This window comes from Aotus nancymaae, unplaced genomic scaffold (genome assembly GCF_030222135.1).
Source record: "Aotus nancymaae isolate 86718 unplaced genomic scaffold, 86718_ANA_hifiasm-v0.15.2.pri h1tg000108l, whole genome shotgun sequence".
Lineage (NCBI taxonomy): Eukaryota > Metazoa > Chordata > Mammalia > Primates > Aotidae > Aotus > Aotus nancymaae.
In genome coordinates this window covers 32,753,680-32,764,141 of record NW_026988523.1, presented here as the reverse complement: position 1 = coordinate 32,764,141, position 10,462 = coordinate 32,753,680, and positions in this window count along the sequence as shown.

Sequence of the window (10,462 nt, the reverse complement as noted above, 5' to 3'; positions counted from 1 at the left end):
GAAGCACTGAGATGGAGCAGAAGGAATCTGGCATTCCTTCAGTCCAGGTGAAATCCAGAGGAGGGAATACATGTTTGAGGAGAGTGAGGGGATGTCGTGGAAACTGTAAGGCCCAGGGTGGGATGTATGGGCAGAGGGAGGAGGGGTCGGGCATGAGGAGTGGAAGAATGAAGTGGTAGCACCTGAGAGGCCCTGAATTTGAGGTGCTGGGGAAAGTAGGAGTTCACCTATGGAACTATTGCCTCTGAAATCAGCAGTGAGACAACCCCAGCAAAACATTGCCATGAAGAAAGGCACTATCACACCCTCGCTTTCCTAGAGCTCGGGGTTCTCAGATAAAATATAAATAACCTGGATGGTGCCCCATCCATGTGGAGCTGCTGACAGGTCAGCAATCAATAGCCCAGGGGAGGCCTGAGCCACCCCCCACCATGTGTCTTCTGGACCTCTGGGCTCAAGTCCTCTCATGATGCTCCAGCAGGCACTGGAGGGCTCTGCTAATCCTTCTGTGTTTGTACCATCCCTGTGCTCCCAACCCTGGGCCCAGCGCTGGGAGCAAGGGGAAATTAAGGGACTGGTACAAACATGCAGGGATTCACTTTGGGCCTCTCTGGTGCCCCAGAGCATCTTGAAGAGACCTGAGCCCAGGAAGCCAGGAAATGGACAAACCACTCAGTAGAATGAAGGACTGCAGCAGACAGAGGCAGCATTGAGAATCCTGGACTTGGCTCTGGCCTCAGTGGTCTACAGAGACATTCTTTGCAGTAGCTTGTTTGTGAAGCTCCCTGGTATCACGAGGCCACCAAAAGTCAGAACACAAAGGATATAGATTATCTAGTCCAGCCCCTTACTGCCCAAAAGAAGATGCTGAGGCCTGGAGGGAGAGAAGGAATGACTTCCCCGCAGGCTGCACAGGCCATTCGGGGACAAGCTGGAACTTGAACCCAGGCATCCTGACTCCCAGCCCAGGGGCTTCCTCCTGACATGAGCAGGAAGCAAGCAGGCTGGGGCACTGTGCCTTAAACCTAGAAGAAGCACAGGGCACACAGGGACTCAGCAGACCCCGCAGAGGAGGCCCAGAGGAAGGTAAATGGGAGGAGTGTTGGGTGGAGGGCAGTGCCTTTGATGGCGCTCAGATCTGGGCTGGGACCAGGACTGGGTGCCTGGGGCTTATTCTATCAGCTGCCTGGACATGACGCTGGTCCTGGTGGGGACTCATATCTGACACTGCCCTGGGGCTCAGTTGTGCCCGCCCAGTGAGGCCCCAGCAGAATCCTCTTGCCTTTCTAAGTCCTGTGGGGCTGGAATAGCAGGTGATGACAGAGGGCAGGTGAGAGGGCTGCTGTGCCCCCAGGGCATAGAGCATTTGGGGATTTGCAGGTGGAATCCACGTCCCTGATTATGAATCCAGTGAGTCATTCGAGGAGCTTTCATTACCTGTCAGGAATGTAAAAGTGGCTGTCTTTAGTGACAGGTTACCACATGCCATGCATTCTGCTAAGAGCTCTGCATGAATTTTCTCATTTCTCAGGAGAATCCTATGTGATGGATATTTTTATCTCTTTACAGATGTGAACAGAGAGCTTAGCCAGATTTGCCAAGAGTACACTCCTAGAAAGTGGCAAAGCCAGGATTTGAACCCAAGTCCTACTGACTTGGAAGCCCAGCTTTTAGCTGTCTGTGGAAATCCAGGGTCTGTGCTGTGTCAGTCTTGGCTGAGCGTGGGGTTACCTGACCTGCAGGAGCCACTGTACAGTGCAGTGCACAGCAGAGGAACCAGGGCTCTGACCTGGACATGGCCCAGGGACTTTCCCCAGGCTGTTCTGTGAGCTCCAGGCCCCAAGTGACAGGTAGGAAGTCTCTGTGTTCCCCAGAGCACACTCCTGCTGGCCACAGTGGCCTCCAGGTCACTCCAGAAGGGACAGTTGCTGAGGAAGCCCCTGTGCTTTCTGAGGAAAACCACTTTTATTAGAGACATCTTGCTGATCCTCCCAGGGCTCCCAGGACACCCAGGGAGACAGCTGAGCTTTTTATCTCATTTTACAGTTGAGAAAAAAGGGTCATTGGCAGGTGGCTTGCACAAAGTCACAGAGCTGGGAAGGGCAGACCTGGGGCCATGTCACGGAACTCTCACTCCAGTGAGCACCCGTGCTGCATGACCTCAGAGCCACACCAGGTCCCCAGACACACTAAGACAGCCCATTCCCCACAGAAACCTCAGGGGCAGGGACAAGTCATGCCAACTCACTGGGCTTACCGTTGGCTTACTATGTCATGCAATTGATTCCCCACTGGGAGAAGGGAGCCTGGATTACTCAGTGGGCACCGACCCGGTACTCTGGTGCTCCTCGCAGCTGCTTCTCATGCCTTCCTTGAATACGACCTGCTCGTGGAGCCTTTCATATTGCCCCTGCACTGCTCCTCATGCTCCCAGGGTCTGTCAGGAGTACCAGTGGCCTTGCTGACGTCAGGGCTCCCTGTCTCTGCTGCTCTCTCGATTGCCCCTCAACACATGCATGCAGACACACACACACACACACACACACACACACACACACAGGAACATCTGCATCTGCACAAACACACGCACGGGCACTGCACACATGTGCACCTGAGCCTTGCCATTGTATCCGCCGCATGACTTCCCATCCACCCTCCTCCAGCTGGGCCCTCTTTCTACAGAGTCTTCAAATGACTTTATTCCAAGATTTTTTTTTTTTTTTTTGAGACAGAGTCTCACTCTGTTGCTTAGACTGGCGTGCAGTGGTGCTCCCTCGGCTCACTGCAACCTCCGCCTCCTGGGTTCAAGCAATTCTCCTGCCTCAGCCTCCTGAGTAGCTGGGATTACAGGTGCATGCCACCATGTCCGGCCTGGCTAATTTTTGTATTTTAGTAGAGATGGGGTTTTACCATGGCCAGGATGATCTCGATCTCCTAACCTCATAATCCGCCCGCCTCAGCCTCCCAAAGTGCTGGGATTACAGGCATGAGCCTCCGCACCCGGTATGTTATTCAAAGATATTTTCTACAGACAACATTATCTGCAGGAGTCAGAGAAGCTTGGGGAAGGGGCGACGGTGAGGCCATGGCTCTGAATCACCTCCGAAGCCCTCCGGTTAAAAGCATGGATTCCGGACACCTGTGTCGTACAACTTATTATCTCCGTGTGTCAGTGTCCTCATCAGTAAAAGGGGTGACAAGGATAGTAGATTCTTCCTAGGTTGTTGTGAAAATTGAAGGACTTGGGAGGGGAACCAGCAAGTGGTGTTTGCTAAATATGCTTAGTATTATTATCCTGTCTATGTTCAAGCAGGGCAGGTGCGGGAGGGAGTACCTGGAAGATGGTTCCATCCCGAGCAGAAAGGGCAGAACCCCCTTGCCTGTCTCAGAAATGCTGTGTTTTCTACCATCACCTGAAGGTCCCACAATGAAACTGTGTGCAGAAGACAGATCTAAGGATTAGCCAGCCTCGCGAGTGCTACCTACCCAGGTGTGGCTCCCTTCAGTTAGTACAGAGAGCTGAGCCCTTACCTGAGTCATGAGCACAAATGCTTGCCCCACTGGTGGGGTTGGTTCCAGCCTGACCTCTGCAGGGAGTCTGTCTAAGACGGTGGTTTGCAAAGTGTGCCGTGAGGACCCGCTTGGAAGAACATGTGATGAGACAGAGCAACTGGGGCTCAGGCACCGGCCCAGGAGTTAGGAGCACTGAATTCTAGTCTGGGTGGCCACGGGCGAGGCCTTTACCGCCTTCTGTAGAGTTGTCTCATCTACTGAAGGATGAAAAGAACTCACTGCACAGAATTCTTTTACGATTCACAAGAGACAATGGGGACAATGGTAATATGTAAATATAAAGAGATGGCAGTTTTGTTTTTGTTGGGTTTTTTGTAAGCAACAGTGATTTTCTTTTATTTTTAAATTTAATTTTATTTTCTTTTTAAGTTCCAGGATACATGTGTAGGATGTGCAGGTTTGCTATACAGGTAAACATGTGCCATGGTGGTTTGCTGCACCTATCAACCCTTCACCTAGGTATTAAGCCCCATGTGCATTAACTATGTATCCTGATGCTCTTCCTCCCCTGGCCCCAGGGACGGGTCCCAGTGTGCGGTGTTCCCCTCCCTGTGCCCATGTGTCCAGCTCCCACTTATAAGTGAGAACATGCATGGTGTTTGGGTTTCTCTTCCTGTGTTAGTTTGCTGGTGATAATGGCTTCTGGAGATGGCAGTTTTGAGAGATTTAGGGGTGATGGGGTTAACTGGAGCCAGGTCAGGTGGGGCACTGAGTTAAAACTAGCAAGAGAGAGCCGGACAAGGAGGTGGCAGGTGCATAGAAATGAGAATCGGGCAACTTGCTCCTAACAAACCATGTGATCAGGAGCAGGCACACCCCAGGGCTCTCTTTCTTCATCCATAAAATCATGTGAAATCCTGCGTCATGAGGGAGTGTTCCCGTATCAGCTGCGAGCCCCCCGCTACCATAATATTGCACTCCCCTTGATCCAGCACCCTCAGGGTCCCTTCTGAGACATACTCTCCTGGTTCCTCCTGTGTCCTCTAAGGGCAGGGGTTGGCCATAGGAGATGCTGATACTGAATTAAGTACCCTGGCTTAAATGAGGGTGACAGGGTCCTACTGCAGTAGAGGCAGGTGACAGCACTTAACCGGTAGAAGCAAGGTGGTGTCACAACATACCGAAGATTAGGCTGGCTCTGGGGAAGTGTGCCCCACAGGGATCTCTGGGGTTGGTTAAAGAGCATGGTGCTTCTAGAAACAAGATATATGGGCATCTGCATCACAAGGAATTCAGCCTTGCCCACAGAGAGGTCTGGCCTCTGCCCTGGGCTTCTGGAGGTCATCTCTGAGCCCTGGGAATATCGTGCCTGAGAAGAGTGTCCTTGTTTTCCTGGAGATTAGAACCACTCCAGAAAGCCTAACAATGTGATTGATGGTGGAGGCTTTGAGTCACGTGTTATCAGCTCAACTTCTGGAGGGCTGGAGACTGAGGTCAGTCACACGGACAGTGCACCAAACGGTCCTCATAAAAACTCTGCTCACCAAAACTCAGATAAGCTTCCCTGGTTGGCAAAGTCACAGGCTGTTGCCAGGAGCAGCGCTGCCCTGACTCCAGGAGAAGAGGATGACTGGATGCTCCTGCTTGGAGCTTTCCTGGGCTCTGTCCCATGTGTCTCTTTCTTCTATGTCACATTCTATATCCTCTCCCTGTAATCAACCACAACCACGAGTATAACCACGTTCAGTGAGTGCTGCAAGTTCTTCTGGGAAATTATCAAAGCACAGCGTACTGCTAGAGACCCCTGAACTTGTAATTGGTGTCAACAGTGAGGGCTGTCTTGTGGACTGTGCTTCCTCTAACTCTAAAACAGCCAACAGGGTACAGCTTAATATGATCAATAAAAATAAACCAAGAATGGATGAGCAGAAGGCTGAGATCAGCCACCAGATAGAAAAGTTCTATCCCCCGTCCACTCTCTACACCTGAGCCAGTTCTCAGACCCTGAACCCATCAATGGAAAGAGAAGCCGGGTCCCCATAAAGACAGACCTTGTCATACCACAGCAAGTGCATATAATGCAATTTCCTCAGCCATTTCCTCTGCTTGATCGTTTAGGCTCCTTTTGCAAGGACTGCAATTGTCCCCAAAAAGGCATAACTTCACAGGAAGGGTAACTGATTCTGATTACCATGTAGGACTGCTTTTACATAATAGGGTAGGGAGAATATTTCTGGACTCAGGTAGTCCCCTGGGTATCAATTGTTATTCCTACACACAGTTTTAACTGTAAATGGGTAAGTACAACAACCAAGGCCTGATAAGGGAATAGGAACCAGGAGCACGCATCCCTCAGGGATGAGAGTCTGCATCACTCCACCAGGCTACCTAGACTAGCGGAGGTGCCAGCCACCGGGAGGGAAATCTATAATAAATGGCAAAGCAGGGGGAGGATGTGCATCAGTTGTGACCTTAAAAACAACTGCAGCAGTAAGGCCTATAGTAGCCCCCAACTCTTCTCTTGTAAAATTATCCAGAAATCAAAACCAGCTGGAATTGGAGAAGCAATAACTGGAGGGCATGAATTTGATGTGAGAACCATATGGATCTGAGTGGGCACAAGGTGTGGACAGCAGCAGATGCTGTGATGCGCCGCCCACATTCCTGATGCTGTGATGCCCACCCACATTCCTGTTATCTGATCCATGTGGCCGTCACCAGCTTCTGTCCGTGTTGGCCACTCTAACAGGGCATGACGGTACCCTTCACCTAAGAGCAGCCCCTGCTCCAGAGGAGCCTCCAGGCCCGGAAATACCTAAAAGGCTCTGCCTCTCCCTGGCGGTGGCCTGTAGCCAGTGCCAAATGGTGCAGGGGTGGCGGGGCGTGGTGGCTCACGCCTGTAATCCCAGCACTATGGAAGGCCGAGGCGGGGGGATCACAAGGTCAGGAGTTCAAGACCGGCCTGGCCAAGGTGAAACTCGGTCTCTACTAATAATACAAAAATTAGCTGGGCGTGGTAGTGGGCACCTATAATCCTAGCTGCTTGGGAGGCTGAGGCAGAGAACTGCTTGAACGTGGGAGGCGGAGGTTGCAGTGAGCTGAGATCGCTGTGAGATTCTGACTTACAGTCAGAGCTGTTCCTGTTACAGTTGACTTCAGTCAGAAATCCAGGCCAGAAACTGGCCCTGAGCACAGAGAATTGGTTTTCTGTTTTCCAAACTTCCACACGGTGGCGCCACCGAGCACCCACTTCGTCGTCCTGGTTGAGGGAGAAGGTTCCACGTGCTGGGCCGTCCTTGCCGGTTCCCGCCCTTCTTTAGGCTGTGTGTCCCACGTCGGGCAGAAATCTTGCAGCTTTTTGAAAAAGAAACCTTCACCAAAAGCTTCTGAAGGCCAGAGGCCTTTTCTTATTTCATTTGCGTTCTCTCTCTCCATAGGTCTACCAGAGAGCGCTGCACACAATTGTATATTGGGGATGAAATTGTTATTGGAATTGGTAGAAATAGGAACAAATTAAAACAATTAAATTTTAGTAATGGGGAATTAAGTAAATCTTGATTCACATATACATGGAATCCCCGTGATGATACGAAATGGACATTTGGTCTTTGTCCCCATTCCTGACACTGAGAGTCTGAAACCCTTGGAATTTCCTGAATGACAGGGGTGAGGGAGCTCTTTTGCTATTCATAACAAGCTCCTCCAGCCACACTGAGTTTGTGCTAATGAGGTGACTCTTGGTGGACCCCTAGATAGCTGCAGGATGGGGCTGGTTGCCAGAGGAACCAACCATGTGATTAGAGGGCTGGAGCTCTCAGGCCCACGCTGGGCCTCCAGAAACGGCTGCAGCTGAGGGAGGCCTTCACTCACCAGTGGCCAATTATTTAATCAGCCACGCCCAAATAACGTGACTGCCACAGAAACCACAAACGAAGGGCTCAGAGAGCTGTTGGGCGGGTGAGCTCATGGGGTGCAGGGAGGGTGGGCACCTGGAGTGGGCCTGGGAGCTCCATGCTGCCCCCATATGTGGCCCTGTGTGTCTCTTCCACGTGGCTTTCCCTGAGTTGTATTATTTGTAATAAACCAGTAATCATGAGTAAAGTGCCTTCTTGACTCCTGTGAACTACTGTAGCAGATTATGTAACCTGAAGAGGAGGTTTGTGGGAACCTCCAGTTTATAGCCAATCAGTCAGAGTATGGGAGGGCAGGTGCTGAGACTGGCATCGGAAGTGGGCACAGTGTTGTGGGGCTGAGCCTTCACCTTGTGGGGTCTGTGCTAACTCTGGGTAGTCAGGCTCAGAACTGAATTGTAGGATACGCTGTCTCTACCGAAAATACAAAAATTAGCTGGGTGTGGTGGCACATGTCTGTAATCCCAGCTACTCGGGAGGCTGAGGCAAGAGAATGGCTTGAACCCTGGAGGCAAAAGTTGTAGTCAGCCAAAATCGCTTCGCTGCCCTCTAGCCTGGGTGGTAGAGTGACACTTGGTCTGAAAAAAAAAGTTACTGGAATCTTTTGATATCAGAAATTCTTGGGACCATTTGGAATTCCAGAATCCCTTTCACATCAGCTGTCACGTGAGTGTGGGCATAGAGTTGTCAATTATTCTTTCTCTTTAATACCCACATAATATACAGTAGCTACAAATCACTCTAAATCAAACAAATTCTTGCTCTAGTGTGTGTTAGAACAAAGGTTGAATTCTGATCAATATGACACTAGCACCTGTGCCCTTAGGCCTTGCTCTAAAATGACCTCCTTCCAAAACAGAATGACACATTGCCTCCACCCTATTCTTTGAAACTCTTTTGAAGGAATACTGGATGAAGTGAAATCCACTTTCTATCTGGTGACTGAAGCTCTGGGCTGTGGTTGTGGAGATGGCCTGGCCCCCTATCCTCTTTATATCCAGCTGCTTCTGTTGTATAAGCCACCCTGGTGGGTTTGGAATGACACAGTTCTCTTAACAATCTGCCACAGCACATCAGCAATATCTCAGGATTTTGGATCTTAACTAGGAACTGTATGGCCGACATGTGGTCCCTGCCCTGTGATCACTTCTCTGGGATGACACGGGCATGTAAACAGAATATCCTCATAGATGTGGTGAGTCCTGCATTGGCATCAGCATGGAGAGTGTGAAATATTCTCAGGCACATTAGACAAGGCTTCCTTGAGAAGGTGATTTCTAATCCTAGACAAGAAGATGAAGAAGTATTTGTCCACAAACTCCATCCTAATCTTTATGCGCCATTGTCAACTGGAGGGAATACTGTAAGGTGAAATATGAACTGGACAAATAAAGGGGGGCAGGCCTTCCTCAGGGGTGGTCAGTTGCCTTCTGGACTCTAGCCATAGACTTGAAAGTCCAGCAACCCCACCACGGGAGACTCTTCTTTTGGGAGATCAGCATGTGAGGCCTGAAGCAAGCTACTCAGTCATCTGCATTATTCTTTTTGGCCTAGTTCCAGATTCTGGGGTCCTCTCTTATGCTGCACAGCCTGCCTCCAGGACTGGAAGTTTTTAGATTTTGCACTGCTGTAGCCGGGCGCAGTGGCTCACCCCTGTAATCCCAGCACTTTGGGAGGCCGAGGCGGGCGGATCACGAGGTCAAGAGATCAAGACAATCCTGGTCAACTTGGTGAAACCCCGTCTCTACTAAAAACATTAGCTGGGCATGGTGGCGCGTGCCTGTAATCCCAGCTACTCAGGAGGCTGAGGCAGGAGAATTGCCTGAACCCAGGAGGCGGAGGTTGCGATGAGCCGAGATCGCGCCATTGCACTCCAGCCTGGGTAACAAGAGCGAAACTCCGTCTCAAAAAAAAAAAAAAATTTGTACTGCTGTTTACATGAGGTACTATTGACCAGAATTTGCACAAATGCATTTTATAATAAAAAATGATATAGAGCACAATTATGAGCTGAGATCCAGTACTGCTATGTGCTGGGAAACCAGGAGATCTGAAGTAACAGTGTTTTCCCTCCACGATTCCAATTCTGGATGGAAAGACATCAGGGAATCTGAGGTGATGTAGCCACTGTGGCAGGAGTGGGGTCAGGGTGAAGGAGGTGCAAATGAGGCAGAGATCATTTCTTTGGGGTGAAGGGATGGTGGTTCACCCTCTAAATGTCTAAGAGGAGTTGACATTAAAGCTCAGCCTTGAAATGTAATGTAATGAGACAGATGAAGTATTCAAAGGCATTTCAGGCAGAGGCAGCAGTTTGCAAGGTTGGTACTGAGGCGTGAGATACTGAGTTATATTGATGGGGGTGTGTTGTGCGTATTTGGAATAACAGCAGCTGGTGAACAGGAGGGATTGAGAGAGTGCTGGGCACAGAGGACGTCAGGCACCGGCCCTTGGGACTCTGGCATGATGATTCCTAGGAGTGACCAGCAGTCCTGATGTAGGAGAGAGGAGGAAAATGGGGGAACATGGTTCTGGGCTGGAGATCGACAGGGAAGGTGTGGCCCAAGGAAAGTGAGCAACAGAACTAAGAGAGGAAAGAGAGCGATTCTGGGGTGGATGACGGGGCAGGCTGCACGGAGAAGGCAGCAGGGGGCTGGGAAGAGAAAATGAAAGCCCAGGGACTGCAGGTCTCTGTGAGTTCCCAGAACAGGTGGAATGAAAATGAGAAAGGGAGAGAAGGAGAGAGAAGAAAACTCACGATCTGACATTGGGATTTGGGGGTGAAAACTGCAGATAAGCCCTGAATGCTGACGAGGTGCAGAATATGCTCAGGAAGGAATGTTCCTGATGAGGAGAGGAGATGGTGGTCTGTGAATAGAGGTGTGAGTGTGGACAGGACCAGTCATTCACAAGAACAGATAGCTCATCCTACACACTTGTGCTGGTGGGATGGAAAGAGAATTTTTGAGATAGTTGCCTGATTCCTTTAAGAAGAATGTTTTCCTGACTGGGAGGTTAATAGGAGACTGACCAGGGGGTAC